This window comes from Tachyglossus aculeatus, chromosome 2, assembly GCF_015852505.1.
Source record: "Tachyglossus aculeatus isolate mTacAcu1 chromosome 2, mTacAcu1.pri, whole genome shotgun sequence".
Taxonomy (NCBI): domain Eukaryota; kingdom Metazoa; phylum Chordata; class Mammalia; order Monotremata; family Tachyglossidae; genus Tachyglossus; species Tachyglossus aculeatus.
Genome location: NC_052067.1, coordinates 83959361 through 83980419, shown reverse-complemented (window position 1 = coordinate 83980419; position 21059 = coordinate 83959361). Strand labels below are relative to the sequence as shown.

Here is a 21059-nt window from a genome sequence, read left to right as displayed (position 1 = left end):
CAATGCCGAGGGGCAGGACTTCAAGCTCCCTCCTTTCCAAGAACCTTTATGATCAGGAAATCTCACGGGATTACGAACAGAAAAGAGAATATTTTTCAAGCCTTAAGAAGTTTGAGGTGGATTTGGACAAGGCCAGCAGCCTGCTCATAGTTTCTTTGAACTTGTTTTTCACTAAATAAGTCATTCTCCTCTGATTTCTTCCTCCTCTCCCTCAAAAAAAAAAAAAAAAAAAGAAAAAAATAGCCCTGTGAAACAGATTCCGTGAACATAGGGATGGAAGAATAGGTTGGACACTGAAATGCTTTCCAAATAGTAGTCTTATTCAAAATATTTTCAAGGGCAAGGGGTAACAGAGACCCCCAGACTCTGTGGTAGTTTGGAGATTTAGGACATCCAGGCAAACTGAACTCCTTGCTTTGACATGTCTGCCGAAGCCTTTGAGCCTCTGATATAATTTAAGGCAATTGTCCCTGTGGGAAGGCCTAACTCTGTGACCGGTTGCATCTAAATAGTTGAACTCCCCAAGGAAACCAAAGGGATAGAAAAATTCAAGGGTAAATTACGTGACTCAGTTTGGGATGATAATAATGTTCCAAAACTTATATTTATGAATATTGCTTTTTTTTGTCCATTTCCCACAGGAAATCATGAGGAGCATATTATCTGGCATATTTGAATTTTAAGGAACTCTTCATCCTTTTGGTATTGTGCACTGATTGCTGGAATGAAAACTACCTTTGGAAATTTCTGGTTTTAATTGAAGCTGAGGATGACAACAAACAGGAACTTCAACACTCTGGGAAGTCTATCTACTTTCTGCAGTTATCATTAAAATGTCTTTTAGACGTAGGTCATAACTGGAAACCTATAAATGATGTCTCTGTATTAGGCATTTCCCACAGAGCTGGGGCCCCAGGAGATTAAAATTTATCACATTGTTCTTATAGTTACAAATACCGCTGATACTGTTATTACTTAGAAAGTGCTGCTCAAAACATTTGATTTTAGTCCAAACACATTTTATATAGTTTCTCTCCCCCCCGACAAAAAAACTCTCCTAATCTTTTTAAAAGAGGTCTAATCTATTTCTCTTTTATAAGAACAATAAAAAGAGAAAGAAGAGGGACTGCTATTTTGTTCTGTTTAATTTTGTTTCTTAGTGTGATAGATTGCCTTGGATGCTTCTAATTTTCCACTGACTTTTCCAATATAGCAATATGGCTATAAGGTTAGGAACCCAGGTTTAGAATGTGGAGTTTCTAAGCATTTCATTGTCTTGAAACTGTGTTGTATAAAATATGCAGAACATTCATTTTCCTTTCCCACTGGAATTAACAAACTTACCCAAAATCCTTTTTGTGCTTTCTAGTCACCAGAAATGAAAGCAGGCCTCACAAAAAGTGGAGAAGGATTGTCAGACTTTGAAGCAATGGACCAGTGTGAATCCACCCGATAGGTGAGACTCCCAGCTCTTATTTTAAGAAACACCACAGTAGTAAATTTGGGATTTTAAGAATATCTTAAATAGTTGGGTTTTTTTTCCAAATAAATTTTCCTAAGTTAAACTGAGTCAATTTTGTCTTATGGCAAATTTTCATATAAAGAGACCAAAGTCTAGGGGCTTCTGGGGTCCATTAAAATGAAAGTTTACTGCAGTATGGTGAGAAATAATATGACCTTTCTCTGTTTGAGGCATCTTAGAGCTTCCTCAGAGGCCCCTCTAATTGAGTAATAGTTGTTAAACATCTATGAATTCTAAATTATCTAACAAAAAGAGGTAAAGAACTGTCTTTTTGGTGATAGCAGCTTGATTTAGTGGAAAGAGCATGGGCCTGGGAATCAGAGGACTTGGGTTATAATCCCAGCTGTACCATTTGCCTGCTGTGTGACCTTGGGTGAGCCACTTCACTTCTCTGTGCCTCAGCTTTCTCAGCTATAAAATGGGGATTCACTACCTGTTCTCCCTCCAACTTAGCCTGTGAGCCCCATGTGGGCCTGGGATTGTGTCTGAGCTGATTAATTTATGGATTCCCTGAGCTTAGACACATAGTAAGCTTTTAACTAATACCACCGTAATAATTGTTATGCGTGCTTATTGATAAGGTTTGACTGGAAGCCATCATCATGGACTCCCAGAGAGGAGAGACTTTGGCAGAGTACTGATGACACAACTTGCATTAATAGGTTCCCTGTTCCCCAAATCTGTATCTCAGTTTCAACTCTTAACTAATATTTAAAACTGTAAATCAATCATCATGTCAAATACTTACGTTTTGGGAGTCAGAAAATGAAGTATGGCTAGATATTAAGAGGTTATTGTTTCCATACTTCATTCCTCAAGATTTTGTCTTTCATATTTCTTTAGTCACGGTCAGATATAGAATGTGATTAGCATCTTTGAGCTTTAAGATGTGCAAAGAATAAACATTTATAATAGAATCTCTATAATCACATTTAATTGGGCACCCTCACGGAAATTCTATTTCAATTATACCACTGAAATGCAACCATCTCTTAAGTAGGATGATATTTGGAAGTAAACAGAAGCACTGATCACTTTTTCCGAAGCCTATGCAAAATAGTTATCTTGTACCCCTGAAATGTTAGTGTCTGGGAATGGGAAAGTGGGGAATAGAGTGAGGAAGCAAAGTGTAAATTTCCAAATCAGGGATTTTTCTAGGACAAAATGTACTAGTTCTTTCCATTTCTGACGTAGCTGGCTCAGACTAGCTTTTGGAGTGAGTCGCTCTCTGAATTGTATCTTGCAGCGCTTGAGTCTGTTTAAGAAAAAACAAAAAGCCAGCTGGTGGGTTGGGGAAATGAGGTGGGTGTTGCTAATAACAATGCTAGAATCATAGCAGTGCACTGCCTTGGAAGGAGGCTCAAGAGATCATCCAGTCCATTCTCTTGTCTCCAAGCTAGCCTCCATCTAACCCAATCAGGAGATGAAGGCCTGTCCTGTTTTTTGTAAATCTCTAAGGAATTCCACTCTCTGACTCCCCTCATAACCAACTCTCATTCAAACATCTCTCGCCATCAGGAAATTCTAATCGAATTTTCACCTACTTCCCCTCTGCTGCAGATGAAACTTCTTTCCTCTTGGAAAGATGATATGGAACCTCAAATGATGGAATTTACTTGGGTATATGAAGCCAATCGATCATATTTATTGGGGGCCTTGTGTGTAGAGCACTGTAGTAAGAAATTGAGAGAATACAATATTGTTATCATTACAGTATTCATTAAGTGCTTTCTATGTGTCAAGCACAGCGCCAAGCGCTGCAGTAGATTCAAGTTAATCACGTCAGACAAAGTCCCTTTCCTTTGTAGGGCTCACAGCCTAAGGAGAAGTAAAAGATTCTGTCCCTGAACTCAAAGTGCTTACAGTCCCTAGATGGTGGGCCTATATAAGTGTGCTGATTGATTACTGCTAATCTGTTCATTAATCAGTAGTATTTGTTGAGTGCCTTCTGTGCACAAAGCACCATATTGTGTATATGGCAGGGTACAATAGAATTAGTAGTCATTGTCCCTGCCCCTACATGACTTTACAATCTAGCAGGGAGTCGGGCACTAAAATAATTTACAAATAGGAGAAAAAAGGAAAAGGGGGCATATGCAGGAGTTATGCATAACTCATGCATTGTGTATTGTGCATAAGATACAGAAGTGCTATATAAGTTAGAGAGTACACAAGGGCTTAGATAGCCCAACAATGCTGAAGTGGCATTTGGGGGAATATATCCTGTTGTGGCTCAATTTTTGATGCCCAAAGTGCTAGAGCTAAACCCTGGGTAAATTTAGGGTGGTGTTCCAGGAATTTAGGGCGGAGTGCCTATTTAACTGGGACAGAGAGACAACTCCACCCCAACACAAACAGCTTCCCCCAAGATCTCTTCATGGTGTCATGCTACTTGGTTCCACTGGATGTGGAGGAACTTTGAGAGGGTCCTCATCCATCACTCAGGGTCATAGAAAAATTATTTGTCATGCAATATCATGCACCATTTGTACCGAACTTCCACGCACTGGTTTTAAAAAGCACAGTTCCAACTGTAAACAAGCAAACACCACTATCATTAATTTTCAAGGATTTGTGAATGCACAGACCCACCCCCAGAAGGAATTTGACAGTGGAAAATATTAAGTTAATGTCTTGGTAAAGGTCACTCTACGCATAAGGAGCAGGCTCCCTGTGCTTCACAATCATTTCCAATGAGAAGACTGACGTGGCTGAATATAGCACGTCACCCGTGACCCCCGACTTATCCAGATGGATCTTCTCTCTAACTGGGCCTGGACTACATCTGCTTCAGCATGAGTATGCAGGGGTAGTCCTGGTCTTCTCACCACAGAGTGCATTTGGGTGGTTGTCTAGTACAGTCGGCATTAGCTGGGTAGCACTGTACAACTCTCCACCATCGAACATTAAAGCATGACTTTGTGGCTGGCAGTTAACAAACGAGCGCATGTCCATAGAATAAAGTCATTCATTCATTCATTCATTCAGTCATATTTATTGAGTGCTTACTGTGTGTAGAGCACTGCTTGGAAAGTACAATTCGGCAACAGATAGAGACGATCCCAACCCAACAACGGGCTCACAGTCTAGAAGGGGGAGAGGGCAGCCTCCAGAAAATTGAGCAGTGACTCTGATAGAAATTAAGAAATAGAACCATCTGCTTTTTTTCCCCTACCACTGGAAGCAGTAGTAATGGTGTTTGATTATCCACAGAGTACAGTGAACTGCACCAAGGTCTTGGGATAATACAACAGAACAACAGAAAGAAGACACATTCCCTGCCCACAAGGAGCATGATGGGGAAGACAGGCATAAGGATATTTACAAATGGAGGATTTAGAATAAATAATTGAATGCACAATTGAATAAACAGCTATATACAAGTGCTAGCATGGGTACAAATAAATGCTTAAGTGTTTACTGATGGCTGGTATGTTGATACCACTTGTGTTGTTGGGAATTAATTAGGGAAGCAGCGTGGCCTAGTGGAAAGAACACGGGCCTGGGAGCCAAAGAACCTGTGTTCTAATTCCAACTGTGCCACTTGCCTGCTGTGTGACCTCCGGCATGTCACTTTTCTATGTCTCAGTTTCCTCGTCTGTAAAATGGGGATTCAGTTCCTGCTCTCCCTCCTACTTAAACTGTGAGCCCTGTGTGGTGCATAGATTATGTCCTATCTGATTATCTTGTATCTATCCTAGGGCTTAGGACAGTGTTTGGCACATAGTAAGTGCTTAATAAATATTAGTAGTAGTAGTAATAATAATAGGGGAAGCTTGTTAGAGGAGGTGGGATTTTAGGATGTTCATGAACATTGAGGAGAAACGTGGTCTGTCGGATTCTGAGAGGGATGCGTTCTAGGTCAGGTGAACAGTATAAGCAAGGGGATGGAGGCAAGAGAGGGAAGAGAGCACATGGGCTCACAGTTGAGGAAACTGAGGCACAGAGAAGTTAAGTGACTAGCCCATAATCACACGGCAGGCGAGTGACAGAGCGAGGATTAAAACTCAGGTCCTCTAGAATGTATGCTCGTTGTGGGCAGGGAATATGTCTGTTTATTGTTGTAGTCTCCTAAGTGCTTAGTACAGTGCTCTGCACACATTAAGTACTCAATAAATATGATTGACTGACTCTAACTCCCAGGCCCATACTCTTTCCAGTAGGCCATGTTGCTTGTATAGGAATGGGAGCAGGGAGAGTAGCAAGAGCCTTAGAGCTGTTGTAAGATGAAGAGAGTAATTATTTTTAATGTTTATACATTCCTAATGACTGCCCCCACCAACCACCTGCTTTAACTTACTCCTTAAATCTGCCAGCCTCCTGATCCACTTCACCAACTCACCAATTTGGGCCAACACAGAACATCATCATCGTTACTATTAATCTTTGTACCATTTCTAACTTCACTAATTTTGAAACACCACTCTCCTTCCACAACCTTCTCAATCAATCAATCAGTGGTATTTACTGAGGGTTTACTGTATGCAGAGCACTGTACTAAACACTTGGGAGAGTACAATACAATAGCATTGGAAGATATGTTCCCTCCTCGCTTGCCTTTTATCCAGTAACCTCCCTGCAAATCAATCTTCTCCCATCAGAGACTTCCAATTTCTAGATCCTTTCAGTTATCCCAGGCTATCATGCCCCAGTTGGACTCCCTACCTAATCTCCCCTCTCAATGCATAAATCCACTTACTTAACTCCACTCTTTCTACCTTTCTCATCTCCTTTACCCCTCTGACCCTCTTACAATCTGGCACCACCAACCCCCACCTCCCCAGTAACTTGTACTTCCCAAGCACTTAGTACAGTGCTCTGCACACAGTAAGTGCTCAATAAATACGATTGATTGATTGATTGTATCATCCACAGTAGATTTCCTCCATTTCTGTCCTCGTGCCACAGAGTACTTTTGGCAGAAATCCAAGCTCCAGGCTACCTTCAGCCATTTCACTTCACCCATCCTCACTTCTTGTCAGCAATGCTGTGTTTCCTCCTTCCTTGACTCTCATGCTTATTGTCTCCACCAATTGTTCCAGATCTTTAATGTCCCCCCACCCTCAGAAACTCTCAGTAATAATAATGATAATGATGGTATTTGTTAAGCGCTTACTATGTGCAAAGCACTGTTCTAAGCACTGGGGAGGTTCCAAGGTGATCAGGTTGTCCCACGGGGGACTCACAGTTTTAATCCCCATTTTCCAGATGAGGGAACTGAGGCCCAGAGAAGTGAAGTGACTTGCCCAAAGTCACACAGCTGACAAGTAGCAGAGCCGGGATTTGAACCCATGACCTCTGACTCCAAAGCCCAGGCTCTTTCCATTGAGCCATGCAGTACTCCCTCCTTCCCTCCATGCCTAACTGAGAAGCAGCATGGCATAGTGGCTAGAGCCCAAGCCTGGGAGTCAGAAGGCTATGGGTTCTAATTCTGGCTCTGCCACTTGCCTACTGTGTGACCTTGGGTAAGTCACTTAACTTCTCTGTGCCTCAGTTACTTCATCTGTAAAATGAGGATTAAGACTGTGAGCCCCACATGGGACAACCTGATATTATCTTGTATCTACCCCAGCGCTTAGAACAGGGAAGGAATAGTGTAGTGCTTAACATAGTATAGTTATACTTATATAACATATCTATATATATATATATAGATATATATATATATAGTTATAGGAATAGTATAGCACTTAGTATAGTATAAAATAGTAAGCGCATAACAAATACCATCATCATCATCATCTTGGCACGTTCTCTCTTAACCAAATTGAAACTCTCAGGTAATAGCTCCCCCAAATCCCCTCACCTCCCCAACTCTCTCCTACTTCTCCATTCACACTCTCATCCTTCTCACCCAAATCTCAAGAAAAGATCACCTTTAGTCTTTCAAAATCATTCTGTATCTCCAACCTCATCCCTTCTCAACTTCTAATCACACATGGACCCAGTTTGCTTTCCTCCATCACAGTCATCTTCAAAGACTCACTCTCGGCCAACTCCTTCTTTCTGCCTTCAAATGGATCCACATCTCTCCTATCCAAAAAAAAGAGCTTCCCCTCTCCCTCCTCCCATCCCTGCACAATCTTCTTGCACAAGTTGTATGCACTCCCTGCTCCACTTCCTCTTGTCCCCTTCTTCACCCTCTCCAATCCAGTTTCCACTCCTTCCACTCCACTGAGACTACTTGCTCCAAAGCTATCAATGACCTTCTCTTCTTGCCAAATCTAATAGGCTCTACCCTGTTCCAACACATACCAAACTTTTGGCTGATTTTGACAGTGTGATCACTCCGGTCTTCTGGAAACACATCCTAACCTTGACTTTTCTGACAAAATTTTTGTCTGGATCTCCTCCTACCTCTCTGAACAATCTTTCTCAGTCTCTCTCACCAGCTTTTTCTCAGCTTCCTACTCCTCGGCTGTGAGTGGGTGACTCTTCTTAATTTACACTCACACCCTTGGGGAATTCATCCACTCCCACTGCTTAAACTACCTCTTCTATGAGGATGACCTCAAATCTACCTTGCTAACCTGACCCATCTCCTTCTCTGAAACCTCTCATTTCCTTCTAATTCCAGGATGGCACTGAATGGATTTCCTCTGGCCTGGTATATCCTCCCTTCTCAAATCCGGTAGATAATTACTCTCCCCTTCCTTCAAAGCCTTACTGAAGGCACATCTCCTCCAAGAGGCCTTCCCAGACTAAGCCCCACCTTTCCTTATCTCCCACCACTTTGTGCATCACCCTGACTTGTTCCCTTTGCTAGTCCCCCAGCCCCACAATACTTATGTACATATCTGTAATTTTATTTATTTGTATTCATCTGTCTTCCCCCCTCTAGACTGTAAGCTCATTGTGGCAGGGAATGTATTGATTTATTGTTATACTGTACTCTCTCAAGCACTTAGTGCAGTGCTCTGCACACAGTAGGAGCTCAATAAATATGACTGAATGAATGAATGAATGAATTATTTCCAGCTAGCCTTTCTAGCTCAAAATGTCCAAAGCGGAACTCCTCATCTTCCCTCCCAAATACTTTCCTCCTCCTAACTTTGTCTAGTAGTTGACAGTGCCACCACACTTCCCACTTCTAAAGCCCAGGACCTAGACATTATCTGTAATTATTTGTAATAATAACAGTAATAGCACTGTTCTGATCGCTGGGGTAGATACAAGGTGGTCAGGTTGTCCCACCTTGGGGCTTACAGTCTTAGTCCCCGGTTTGCAGATGAGGTAGCTGAGGCACAGACAAGTCAAGTGACTTGCCCAAAGTCACACAGCTGATCAGTGGCAGAGTCGGCATTAGAACAGATGACCTCTAACTCCCAAGCCCAGGCTCTTTCCACTATGCCATGCTGCTTCCCCTCTAGATTGTAAGCTCCTGTGGACAGGGAATTGTGTCTACCAACTCTATTATATTGCACTCTCCCAAGCACTTAGTACTCTCCACACAGTAAGCTCTCAATAAATACTATTGATAGATTGATAAAGATGAGAGTGAGGCCTACTGAGTAGGTAGGCATTAGAGGAGAGAAGTGCGCAGGTTCAGTTGTAGTGGGAGAGGAGCAAGGGTGAAGTCCGGGCTCTTTCCCCTGAGCCATGCTGCTTCTCACTGTGAGCCCGTTGTTGGGTAGGGACCGTCCCTATATGTTGCCAACTTGTACTTCCCAAGCGCTTAGTATAGTGCTCTGCACACAGTAAGCGCTCAATAAATACGATTGAATGAATAATAATAACAGCAGTTATTAGCATTTACTATGTGCCAAGAACTGGGGTAAGTGCTGGGGTCTAACCAAGAAAATCAGAACAGACACAGTACTGTCCCACATGAGGCTGACAGACTAAGAAGAACGGAGAACAGAAATTTTATCCCCATTTTACAGATGAGGCAATTGAAATTGAGAGGTTAAGTGACTTGCCCAAGGTCACACAGCAGGCCAAAGGTGGAACCAGGCCACAGTGTTCCTCTCTCTCTTTCTACTCCCATGTCCTTTGGGTAGTAGTGTGGAGAAACAGCGAGGCTTAATGGAAAGAGCACAGGCTTGGGAGTCAGAGGTTGTGGGTTCTAATCCTGGCTCTGCCACTTATCAACTGTGTGACTTTGAATGAGTCATTTAACTTATCTGTGCCACAGTTACCTCATCTGTAAAATGGGGATTAAGACTGTGAGTGCCACGTGGGACAACCTGATTACTTTGTATCTACCTCGGTGCTTAGAACAGTGCTTGGCACATAATAAGTGCTTAACAAATGCCGTAATTATTATTAGTAGTAGTAGTAGTAAAATGAGAGCAGGACTGGTAGTCAAGAAACCTGGGCTCCAGGCCCTGTTTCCAATCTCTACCCTCTCCAGTCCAATCCTCACTCTGTTGCCCTGAATCATCATTCTCCACATCTCCCCATTCCTTTAGAACCCCCAATGTTTGCCCATTTCTCGCTGTATCAAGCAGAAACTCGAGGCAAAGACACTTCATCTGCTCTTTCCATACTGCTTATCCATTCTCTTTTCCCACTGCGCCCCAGCTCAGACTGTTCATTCCTCGAAAACTAACCTACTCAATGTGCCTTGCTCTCATCTCTCTAATTGCCCACCTCTTGCTCCCTCCCCCTTCATATCTAACAGAGCACAGTTCTCTCCATCTTCAAAACCCTTGTTATGTAATAATTATGGTATTTGTTAAGCACTTACTCTGTGCCAGGCAATGAACTAAACGCTCTACATCTACAGCAGCACTTTCACACCACCTAAGCATGGTGTAATGGATGGAGTACAGGCCTGGGTATCAGAAGGTCATGGGTTCTAATCCCGGTGCCACCACATATCTGCCGTGTGATCTTGGGCAGGTCATTTCACTTCTTTGGGCCTCAATTACCTCATCTGTAAAATGGGAATTGAAACTGTGAGCCCCACATGGGGCAGGGACTGTGTTCAACCCAATTTGCTGGTATCCCCCCCCTGCCCGAACTTACAGTGCCTGGAACATAGTAAGCACTTAGCGAATACTACAATTATTATTATCACTATTATTATTATTAAGTTTTCACAATCCCCTGGAGCACTTAAGTATGTATCTTATATAACTTACTTCCTCTTATCTGTAATTTACTTTAATGTCTATCTCTATATTGTGAGCTCCTTGAGGGCAGGACTCATGACTTCTAAATCAGTTTTAACCTTGAAAATGCGTAGTACAGTGCTCTGCACACAAATCTTATTAATACTATTGATTGATTAGTATAGGGAGCCTTGAGCATATTTGAAGGTTCAAGGGAAGGAACCATCAGAAATTGTTGAAAATAGTAGTGAGGGGGAGGAGGGGAGTGGCAGCAAGTGTTTTTTGGAGGGGAGAGGGGTAAGGTCAGTGGCGCAGGTAGAGGTGGGTTGCTTTTCATGAGAAACCAAGTTTAACAGATTCCTGAGTGCAATTGCTCGGTGATTTTCTCGGATTCTCTTAGCAATAGAGGGGGCAGTAAAACAAGGTTGAGGCAAAATTGAAGATGTGGATCCCGCTAAGTGAGAACAGGGTAAGGCAGAATTTTGGGGTCAAGTAGACTGAAAGTCTCATGATTCTGAAAAAGCTCTTTCCAAGATGATGAATACCTTTAATTCTTCCCTAGAAATGGACTGATTTTTCCATCTCTTCAATCATGTTTGTTCTTATCTGGACCTTATCCAATCTCTCCAAATCCTCTTAAAAGAGTGTGAGACTAAAACTGGACATGTAATCATTCGACCAGTGCAGAGTATAGTGGAAACATTGCTTCCTAAGTCTTCTACATCATATTTCTGTTGATATATCCCAGTTGGTTTTATTATTAATGAATAATACTATGTTGATGACTTGCATTCAGCTTCTGGCCAACAAAGACAGTGTGACCGGGGTCAGCTTTATATAGGATTGTCTTCTTTTAAAGAGATTTCCTAGTACTTCAAGATGGCTTTAGCTCACAGCAAAATATCCATTTCTTTTCAGTGTGGGACAGGATTAGAAAATTCCCCTCCTTTCCCCTGAGACCTCTCCAAATAAAAACAGGCTAATAGAGTCCTCTCTGGCCAATGACTTGCAGGAAGTAGGGAGACATTCTCCTGTAGAATCAGGGCAGCAAACCAGAGTGGGAGGCAGAATTGAGCCTGAATTCCATAGAGATAAATTGCATTCTCCATTCTCTGCCTCCCTTAGAAGAAAAAAACTTAGCTTTTACACTCCCTCTCTAACCTATTGTTCCCTGACTTCTCTCCACATTCCCTCTCATGTGGAAGCTAAGAATCAGAAGATAGGATGACAGCAGAATTGGGAAATTATGCATTTAATAAATTTATTTTGTGGCTCCTTTAGTGTATAAGGGCCTCATGGCAGGGTCATGGTTTCACTAAACTACTTTTTACTGTCAAACTTGTATGAATTGCCTCATGACTATAGTAAACAGATACTTCTTTCTTTATGGTATTTAAGTGCTTACTATGTGCCAGGCACTGTACAAAGCTCTGGGGTAGACACAGGTTACTCAGGTTGGACCTAATCCATGACCCACATGGGGATCAATAATAATAAGAATAATAATGGTATTTGTTTAGTGCTTACTATGTGCTAAGCGCTTTTCTAAGCACTGGGGGGGATACAGGGTAATCAGGTTGTCCCATGTGGGGCTCACAGTCTGAATTCCCATTTTACAGATGAGGTAACTGAGGCACAGAGAAGTTAAGTGACTAGCCCCAAGTCACACAGCCGACAAGTGGCAAAGCTGGGATTAGAACCAATTACCTCTGCCTCCCAAGCCCATGCTCTTTCCACAGGGCCAAACTGCTTCCATTTTACAGATGAGGTAACTGAAGTACAGAGAAGTTAAGTGACTTGCCCAAAGTCACCCAGCAGAGAAGTGGTGGAGTCAGGATTAGAACCCAGGTCCTTCTGACTCCCAGGACCATGCTTTCTCCACTAAGCCACACTGCTTTTCCCAGGGAAGCAGAGTTATCCTGCTTTTACTCATTTTAAGTTCCCAAACTCCTAAAGGAACGCTATTCCTCCCCATTCATTTGTAAGTCATTAAGACTTCTCTAGTCATTTGGTCTGAGAAATATCTAAAATCATGACGTTATATTATATTTCATATTATTCAGAAGCAGCGCTTTGGCCAGTAAATATAAAGGGTCATTTTCACATTATATGCTATTCAAATGCCCTTTGTTCTTGGTTTTGCTCCTTTTCTAACCAAATGACTCTTCAATCTAGTGGTATATTTATGCTCTCTTAGAAGCCAAGCATGTGAAGTGTTGGGTGGGAATCGAGAGGCTGCCTAGAAATGACTTTCCCTCATCTGTCTGACTCATATTTATCTAAAAATAAAAGGAAAATGAAGAGAAAAATAAATGAAAAGAGATAACATGCAGTTGCACGTTTCTGAGAAAGGGAGAGATCATTTTCCTGAACAGTCTCCATGTCACATTACTTTCAAAATGACCTTTCAACCCCGCTAACCCTAGCTCTGGAATATAAACCCATTAATGAAAGTTCTTCTAAATCTTCCAATCCTACCCCTCAACCTTTTGTCCCCATATGTCAATTCCAACAGTATATCAGAATTTGCTCTATGCAGACTGTCTGTATGTCTATATAAAAAATAAAACAGTCTGAAGTCATCGTGACTCAAATTAGTTAAGCAAAGAATCCAGCCTGGGCTATGAATTCTTATCCTCAGCTACAAATGATTTCCTGTGTGGACCTTTGGACTGATCAGCAAACTTTTGTGATTCACTCTGTCTTGTTTGTGTAATGGGCTTGTAACACTGCCTGACATCACTAGGTGATTTTTTTTAAGAAACAATGAATATGTGATTGTAAAGCATTTTGAAAATTCACATATTTATTTATAGTGGTGAACTATGAATTATTGAAGGGCTTCTTGAAGTTACAACTGTTTATTAACCTTAAATTATTTATTTCTAGACTGTGAGCCCACTGTTGGGTAGGGACTATCTCTATATGTTGCCAACTTGTACTTCCCAAGCGCTTAGTACAGTGCTCTGCACACAGTAAGCGCTCAATAAATACGATTGAATGAATGAAAGAAATTCAAAGAACTAGAAAAAAACAGAAAAATGGCATTTAGTTCTTAGCCCACACTTTCGGGGTCTTGGGGACATGCCTACAGAGCAAGTTGCTGAAAGTTTTAGAGAAAATATGACATATGACGACCCAGAGAAGTTGAACTGCTGGATTTTTAGCTTGCTCCGGGGCAAAAGTCACAAGATGTGAAACCATTTTAAATTTGTCTTTCATATCTTCATCTGTAAGAGCAGTTCTCATGCCTATACTGGGTATAGCATTGGCACCCAGTGGGCACTAAATAAAGAAGGATAAAAGAAAAATAAACAGTGTATCTGGGTATTCCTGCTGGGAGCTCCACATTTTATACAGTGGTCTGAAATTCTCTAGAAAATACCAAGTGGTCACTGCAATGACTGAACCCACATTTCTGATCCCTGCCAGCTGTGTGACTTTGAGATAGTCACTTAATTTCTCTGTACCTCAGTTACCTCATCTGTGAAATGGGGGATTAAGACTGTGATCCCCCCATGGGACAACTTGATCACCTTGTAACCTCCCCAGCACTGAGAACAGTGCTTTGAACATAGTAAGCACTTAATAAATGCCATTATTATTATCCATGAAACTTTAAAAACTGCCCAGAGAGGGCACATTAAATAAATTATGGTATTTATTAAGGGCTTACTATGTGTCAAGCGGTCTTCTAAGCTTTGGGGAAGATGCAAGATAATCAGGTCAGACACAGTTCCTGGCTCACAAAGAGTTCAGAGTCTAAGTAGGATGGAGAACAGGTATTGAGTCCCCATTTTACAGGCGAGGTAACTGAGGGACAGAAAAGTTAAGTGACTTTCTCAAGGTCACACAGCAGATAGGTGGTGGACCTGTGTTTAGTACCTAGGACCTATTCCTCACTCACAAGTCCACACCTTTTCCACTAGGCCACACTGCTCCTCTTTAGAGGAATATAGAATTGGAAGGTGTCAGACATAGAGTGAGAAAGAAAGTGTGTGTGGGCAGGGTAGAGGGGTAGAATGGGGGAGAGAAAGAGAATTTGCTCCATGACTTCAGAACACTAAGGCTGCCAATTGTCAGTAACCACAGAGCAGCTGGGAAGCTTAGAGGCCAGAGAGAAAATTCTGGATTCGCATCTGAACGAGGGAGAGGGAGGAGGGAATGTCTACGAGAAAAATAGGGTGGAGGGGGAGGGACATCAGAATAAAAAGTAGACGAGGGAGAAGAAGTAGCCAAAGAGTGGTGAATTGTTTGTCCAGATGCATTGGCAGTAGAAGGGACCATGACAAGAAATAGAAAATTCCACTGGTGGTCTTGTAAACTATGAAAGAATGATTAAAAACTTCAAAGAAGTTCCTGATTCTGAAATTGTCTGATGTTAAAGGTATTTGTGTAAGGGGAGGTTAATAGTGTACTGTATTCTCCAAAGACAAGAGGTCAAGTGCTGGTCTGGCTGTATTTTTTCACTTTTCCCTCATCCCCTCTTAAAGCCCCTTTTCTTACTTTTTCTCCCTTTCCTGCCCCCCTTCACTGCTACATAGTGCGTATAAACCAAATAAAATATTAAGATGCCAAGGCTTCCAACTATGTCATCTTGGTGACATTTGCTTGGATGTAATCCATGGGTACTGAGAAAACATTTACCATGTGATCTGAAGGGATTATAGATGAATGTTCTGGGCATCCAAAGTGAAGTGGCTAACATGATGTTTTCTTTGGGTGTGAGAACTTTAGATCCTCAAACTTATAGCTCCCTCAGCATTGAACAAGAGTCATATTTCCAAAAACATATATGGTTATTTTAAGAAAGGCAATACAATACCTAGGATAAAGGCACAGATAGCTCCATGATTAATTTGAATAAGCTGTTAGTCAAATGACTACTACCAATAATAATAATATGATATTAAGTGCTTACTGTGTGTCAAGCACTGTTCTAAGCACTAGGGTGGATACAAGTTAATCAGGTTGGACGCAGTCCCTGTTCTACATGGGGCTCACAGTCTTAGTCCCCATTTTACAGATGAGGTAACTGAGGCACAGAGAAGTGAAGTGACTTGCCCAAGGTCGCACAGCAGGCAAGTGGCAGAGCTGGGATTAGAACCCAGATTCTTCCGACTCCCAGGCCTGTTCTATGTCCACTAGGCCCATGTTGCTTCCAACTATCAAGCTTCCCAAAACAACCAGAGGATAGAAAGTGCGATTTTGTAAGAAATGTGTCAGGAACTGAAGCCTGAATGAACCCTGACTCGCATGCTCTGGGTCTAAAAGAGATCAGCATGCAGCAGCGAAAATACTTTATAACCATTTGTTTCTATGGGAATGGACTAGTTGAAAGGGAAAGCGGAGCTCAGTTGTCCTTTAATGGAGGCCCCACAACTTGCAGAGCTCGATATTTAAGTTTCAGTTCTTTTTTATTCCTGAGTACCTCCCATCTCCTAAGATCATAATACAAAGCAGGCCAAATTGGAACCAGGAAATGGCCTTAACAACCCAACTCTATTCTGCCTCTCCTTCTACTTCTTTCTTGTCTGAGTGGTAGTAGTAATAATAGTAACATTATTAAGCAACCACTGGGCGGAATGCACTTCACTAAGCCCCTTGGGAAGTACAAGAGAAGCAGCATGGCTCAGTGGAAAGAGCACGGGCTTGGTAGTCAGAGGTCATGGCTTCAAATCCTGGCTCCGCCACTTGTCAGCTATGTGACTTTGGTCAAGTCACTTAATTTCTCTGTTCCTCAGTTACCTTATCTGTAAAATGGGGATTAAGATTGTGAGCCCCACATGGTACAACCTAATCACCTTGTATCCTCCCCAGTGCTTAGAACAGTGCTTTGCACATAGTAAGTACTTAACAAATACCAAAATTATTATTATGATTATTATTATTATTACAAAATAAGCAAAGGACACATTCCCTGCTCACAAAGAGATTATACTCTAATGGGGAAGACAGACATAACAGTGTTTACAATAAGGGTAGTCAAAATGAATACACTGAATGTGCAGTTGAATAAATGTGTATCAGAAATCCTGAGGAGGAGTATAATTAGGAATATAACTGTAAGACATGGCTGAACCCAGGTTATTTATGACCTGAAGTGTTGGGAATTATTGGGGAAGGCATATTAGAGGAGGTGGCTCTCAGCAGAGTTTTCAATATGAAGAGAGTTGTGGTCTGATGGATTTGTAATAGGTGCACAGCTGGGGAACTGACTGAATAAGGGGATGGGGATCAGAAAATCCACATCCACATTAAAGAGAAACTCCTTACCGTTGGCTTTAAAGTACTCAATCAGCTTGCCTCCTCCTACCTAACCTCACTGCTTTGCTACTACAGTCCAACCCAAACACTTCACTGCTCTAAGGCCAACCTACTCACTGTACCTCAATCTCATTGATCTCGCCGCCGACCTCTTGCCCACATCCCACTTCTGGCTCACTGTACCTCTATCTCATCTATCTCACCACTGTCCTCTTGCTCACGTCCTGCCTCTGGCCTGGAACGTCCTCCCATTTCATGTCCAACAGAAAAATCACTTACCCCACTTTCAAAGCCTTATTGAAAATACATCTCTTCCAAGAGACCTTCCCTGACTAAGCCCTCATTTCCTCTTCCTTCGCTCCCTTCTGCATTGCCCTTGCAATGGAATTGCACCCTTTATTCACCCCTTCCACAGCCCCACAGCACTTATGTACAAATCCTATCAGCCACTATCGGCTTCAAAGCTCTCCATCACCTTGCCCCCTCCTACCTCACCTCTCTTCTTTCTTTCTACAGCCCAGCCCACACATTCCACTCCACTGCCACTAACCTCCTCACTGTGCCTTGTTCTCACCTGTTCCGCCGTCGACCCCCGGCCCACGTCCTCCCCCTGGCCTGGACCCCTTCCTCCACACATCTACCAAACTAGCTCTCTTCCTCCCTTCAAAGCCCTACTGAGAGCTCAACTCCTCCAGGAGGCCTTCCCAGACTGAAATCCCCATTTCTCTTCTCCTCCTCCCCTCCCCCCCCATCACCCCCACTCTCTCCCTCTGCCCTACCCCTTACCCTCCCCACAGCACTTGTGTATATTTGTACATATTTATTAATCTATTTTATTAATGAAGTGTACATATCTATAATTCTATTTCTCTGTCCTGTTGGTATTGACACCTGTTTACTTGTTTTGTTTTGTTGTCTGTCTCCCCCTTCTAGACTGTGAGCCCATTGTTGGGTAGGGACCGTCTCTATACATTGCTGAATTGTACTTCCCAAGCACTTAGTACAGTGCTCTGCACACAGTAAGTGCTCAATAAATAATATTGAATGAATGAATAAAATCCATAATTTATTTATATTAATGTCTGTCTCTCTGTCTAGATTGTAAGCGTGTTGTGGGCAGGGAATGTATCTATCAGCTCTGTTACACTGTACTCTCTCAAGCACTCATTATAGTTCTCTGCACACAGTAAATGCTCAATAAATACAATTATTTGGGGAGATATAAATTCATTCATTCAATTGTATTTATTGAGCACTTACGGTGTGCAGAGCACTGTACTAAGCGCTTGGGAAGTACAAGTTGGCAACATATAGAGACAGTCCCTACTCAACAGCAGGCTCACAGTCTAGAAGGGGGAGACAGACAACAAAACAAAACATTTGGACGGGTATCAAGTCGTCAGAACAAATAGAATTAAAGCTAAATGCACATCATTAACAAAATATATAGAATAGTAAGTATGTACAAGTAAAATAAATAGAGTAATAAATCTGTACAAACATACATACAGGTGCTGTGGGGAGGGGAAGGAGGTAGGGCAGGGGGGATGGGGAGAAGGAGAGGAAAAAGAGGGCTCAGTCTGGGAGTTTTTATTCTCTCCCTACCACCCCAAACTTTTCCCCCACTTCTGGCTCCAACTTTTCTCATCCCACCATGATTTAGTCAATAGAGCACAGTCCTGGGAGTCAAAAGGGCCTAGGTTCCAATCCCATAGAAGGTCAGATTAGGAGGAATGAAGAGAGCAAGCTGGGACGGTGAGGAAAGCAAATATGTAAAGTGCAGTGAATGTATGAAGAACTTTGAAGCTGATTTTGAGTGATTTTTGGCTTGATGTGTAGGGACACAGGAAGTTAGTGAAGGGTTTTGAGAAGTGCAGAGATGCATGCCAAGTGATACTTCAGGAAGATGATCCTTGAAGCAGAAACCAGAATAGTTTAGAGAGGGGGAGAGGCTGGGGGCAGGGAAATAATAATAATAATAATGGCATTTATTAAGTGCTTACTATGTGCAAAGCACTGTTCTAAGAGCTGGGGATGTTACAAGGTGATCAGGTTGTCCCACGGGGGGCTCACAGTCTTCATCCCCATTTTACAGATGAGGTAACTGAGGCCCAGAGAGGTTAAGTGACTTGCCCAAAGTCACACAGCTGACAATTGGCAGAGCCTGGGTTTGAACCCACGACCTCTGACTCCAAAGCCCAGGCTCTTTCTGGTTTGCTTCTCAAACCAGCGGAGGCTGTTAAAATAGTCTTGTGGTGATAACCAGAACATGACAGCAGTGGTAGATGTTTGAGAGGAGAGGAAGAGGTAGATCTAGAAGATGTGTAGGTTTGGGTTTGAAGGGAAACTCAGGAGCATTGCAGGTCCAAAGGGGAAGCCACGGTGGTGGTACTTCCATCACACGGACCCTGAAGAGCCTCAAGTGAAGAGGTCCATTCCCCTCCCACCCCCTATTCAGAATTTCTAAGGAGGCCCCCAGAAACCTGGGATTAGTGCAAATTGACCCCCTCTTAAAGCCTTCCCTTGGCCCTAAATCACATCAAGGAACACTGGTTCCAAACCCCATAGCCTGAGAATCCAGTGGGATCCCCAGAGATTCCTATTCCTCTGCGGTATTGGAGAGTTCCTGCACCTTTTAGCTAATTTCATGTGGCAAGATAGTACTAATAATTGTGATACCTGCAAAGTACTTTCCATATGCCAAGCAGTGGGATTGATTCAATATGAGCAGATGGAGCACCGTCTCTGTCCCACGGGGGCCCACAGTCTTAGAGGGATGAAGAACAAGTATTTTATCCCCAGTTTACGGCTGAGGAAGCTGAGTTACAGAGAAATTAAATGACTTGCACAAGGCCACCCAGTGGGCAATTGGCAGAGTCAGGATTAGAACCCAGGTCCCCCGATTCAAGGTCACACAGCAGGCAATTGGCAGAGTCAGGATTAGAACCCAGGTCCTCCGATTCAAGGTCATTCAGCGGGCAATTGGCAGAGTCAGGGTTAGATCCCAGGTCCCCTGATTATCATACTCCTGTTCTTTCCATTAGGCCAAGCTGCTTCTTGTAGATGACCGGAAACACGATGATAGGAAGAGATAATAATAATAATAATGATGGCATTTATTAAGTGCTTACTATGTGCAAAGCACTATTCTAAGCACTGGGGAGGTTACAAGATGATCAGGTTGCCCCACAGTGGGCTCACAGTCTTAATCCCATTTTACAGATGAGGGAACTGAGGCCTAGAGAAGTGAAGTGACTTGTCCAAAGTCACACAGCTGCCAATTGGCGGAGCCGGGATTTGAACCCGTGACCTCTGACTCCAAAGCCCAAGCTCTTTCAACTGAGCCACGCTGCTTCTCTAGGGACAGAGATTGTCCACTAGGCTAAACAAACCCAGGATAGTACTTCAAAGGACACTAGGGGAGTACTTATGGCCAATCAATCAATCAATGGTGTTTATTTAATGCTTATTCTGGGCAGAGCGGTATACTGCTCACTTGGGAGAGCACAGTATAAAGGAGTTGGTAGATACGTTCCTTGTCTACAGGGATCTAGCAATGGCCATGAATAATGGAACCCCTAGGAGGCAGGGAATATCACTTGCCACTTATCTGCTACACCTGATACCAGAGGTGACTATGTCTGCGTCGTCATATGTGAGTGGAAGTGTGGGTGAGTGTGAGTGAGAGGTGGTTGAGTGGGAGGGAAGCTGAGAGTGACAGTGAGTGGGAAGGTGAGATATACTGTCTCCCCCTTTTAGACTGTGAGCCCAATGTTGGGTAGGGACTGTCTCTATATGTTGCCAATTTGTACTTCCCAAGCGCTTAGTACAGTGCTCTGCACATAGTAAGCGCTCAATAAATACGATTGATGATGATGATATACCGACGGTGATGGAATTTTTTCACAGAGCAATAGAAAAGCCTCGCCCTGAGACCTAGAAGCAGTGAGGCTAGTGGTAAGACCATCAGTCAATGGTATTTATTGAATATTTACTGTACTAAGCTTTTGGGAGAGTACAACATGCTTGGTAAGCACAATCTCCACTCACAAGAAGGACCTGAGTTCTAATTCTGACTCCATCACTTGCCTGCTTTGTGACCTTGGGCAAGTCACAACTTCTCTGTGCTTCAGCTACCTCATCTGTAAGATGGGAATAAAATACCTGTCCTCCCTCTTAGGCTGTGAATCCCATGGGGGATAGGAACTCTGTTT

The 21059-nt window shown here is 42.7% G+C and overlaps 1 protein-coding gene across 1 annotated transcript in view; it reads left to right on the top strand.

The window, feature by feature from the left end:
- Positions 1 to 1230: 1230 nt before the first annotated feature.
- The window catches only part of TCF21 (transcription factor 21), a 157573-nt gene continuing 137744 nt past the window's right edge, over positions 1231 to 21059 (top strand). The window contains exon 1 of the mRNA XM_038771291.1: positions 1231 to 1456. The gene's annotated coding sequence lies outside the window, so the exon portion shown is untranslated. The remainder of the gene's footprint in view (positions 1457 to 21059) is intronic.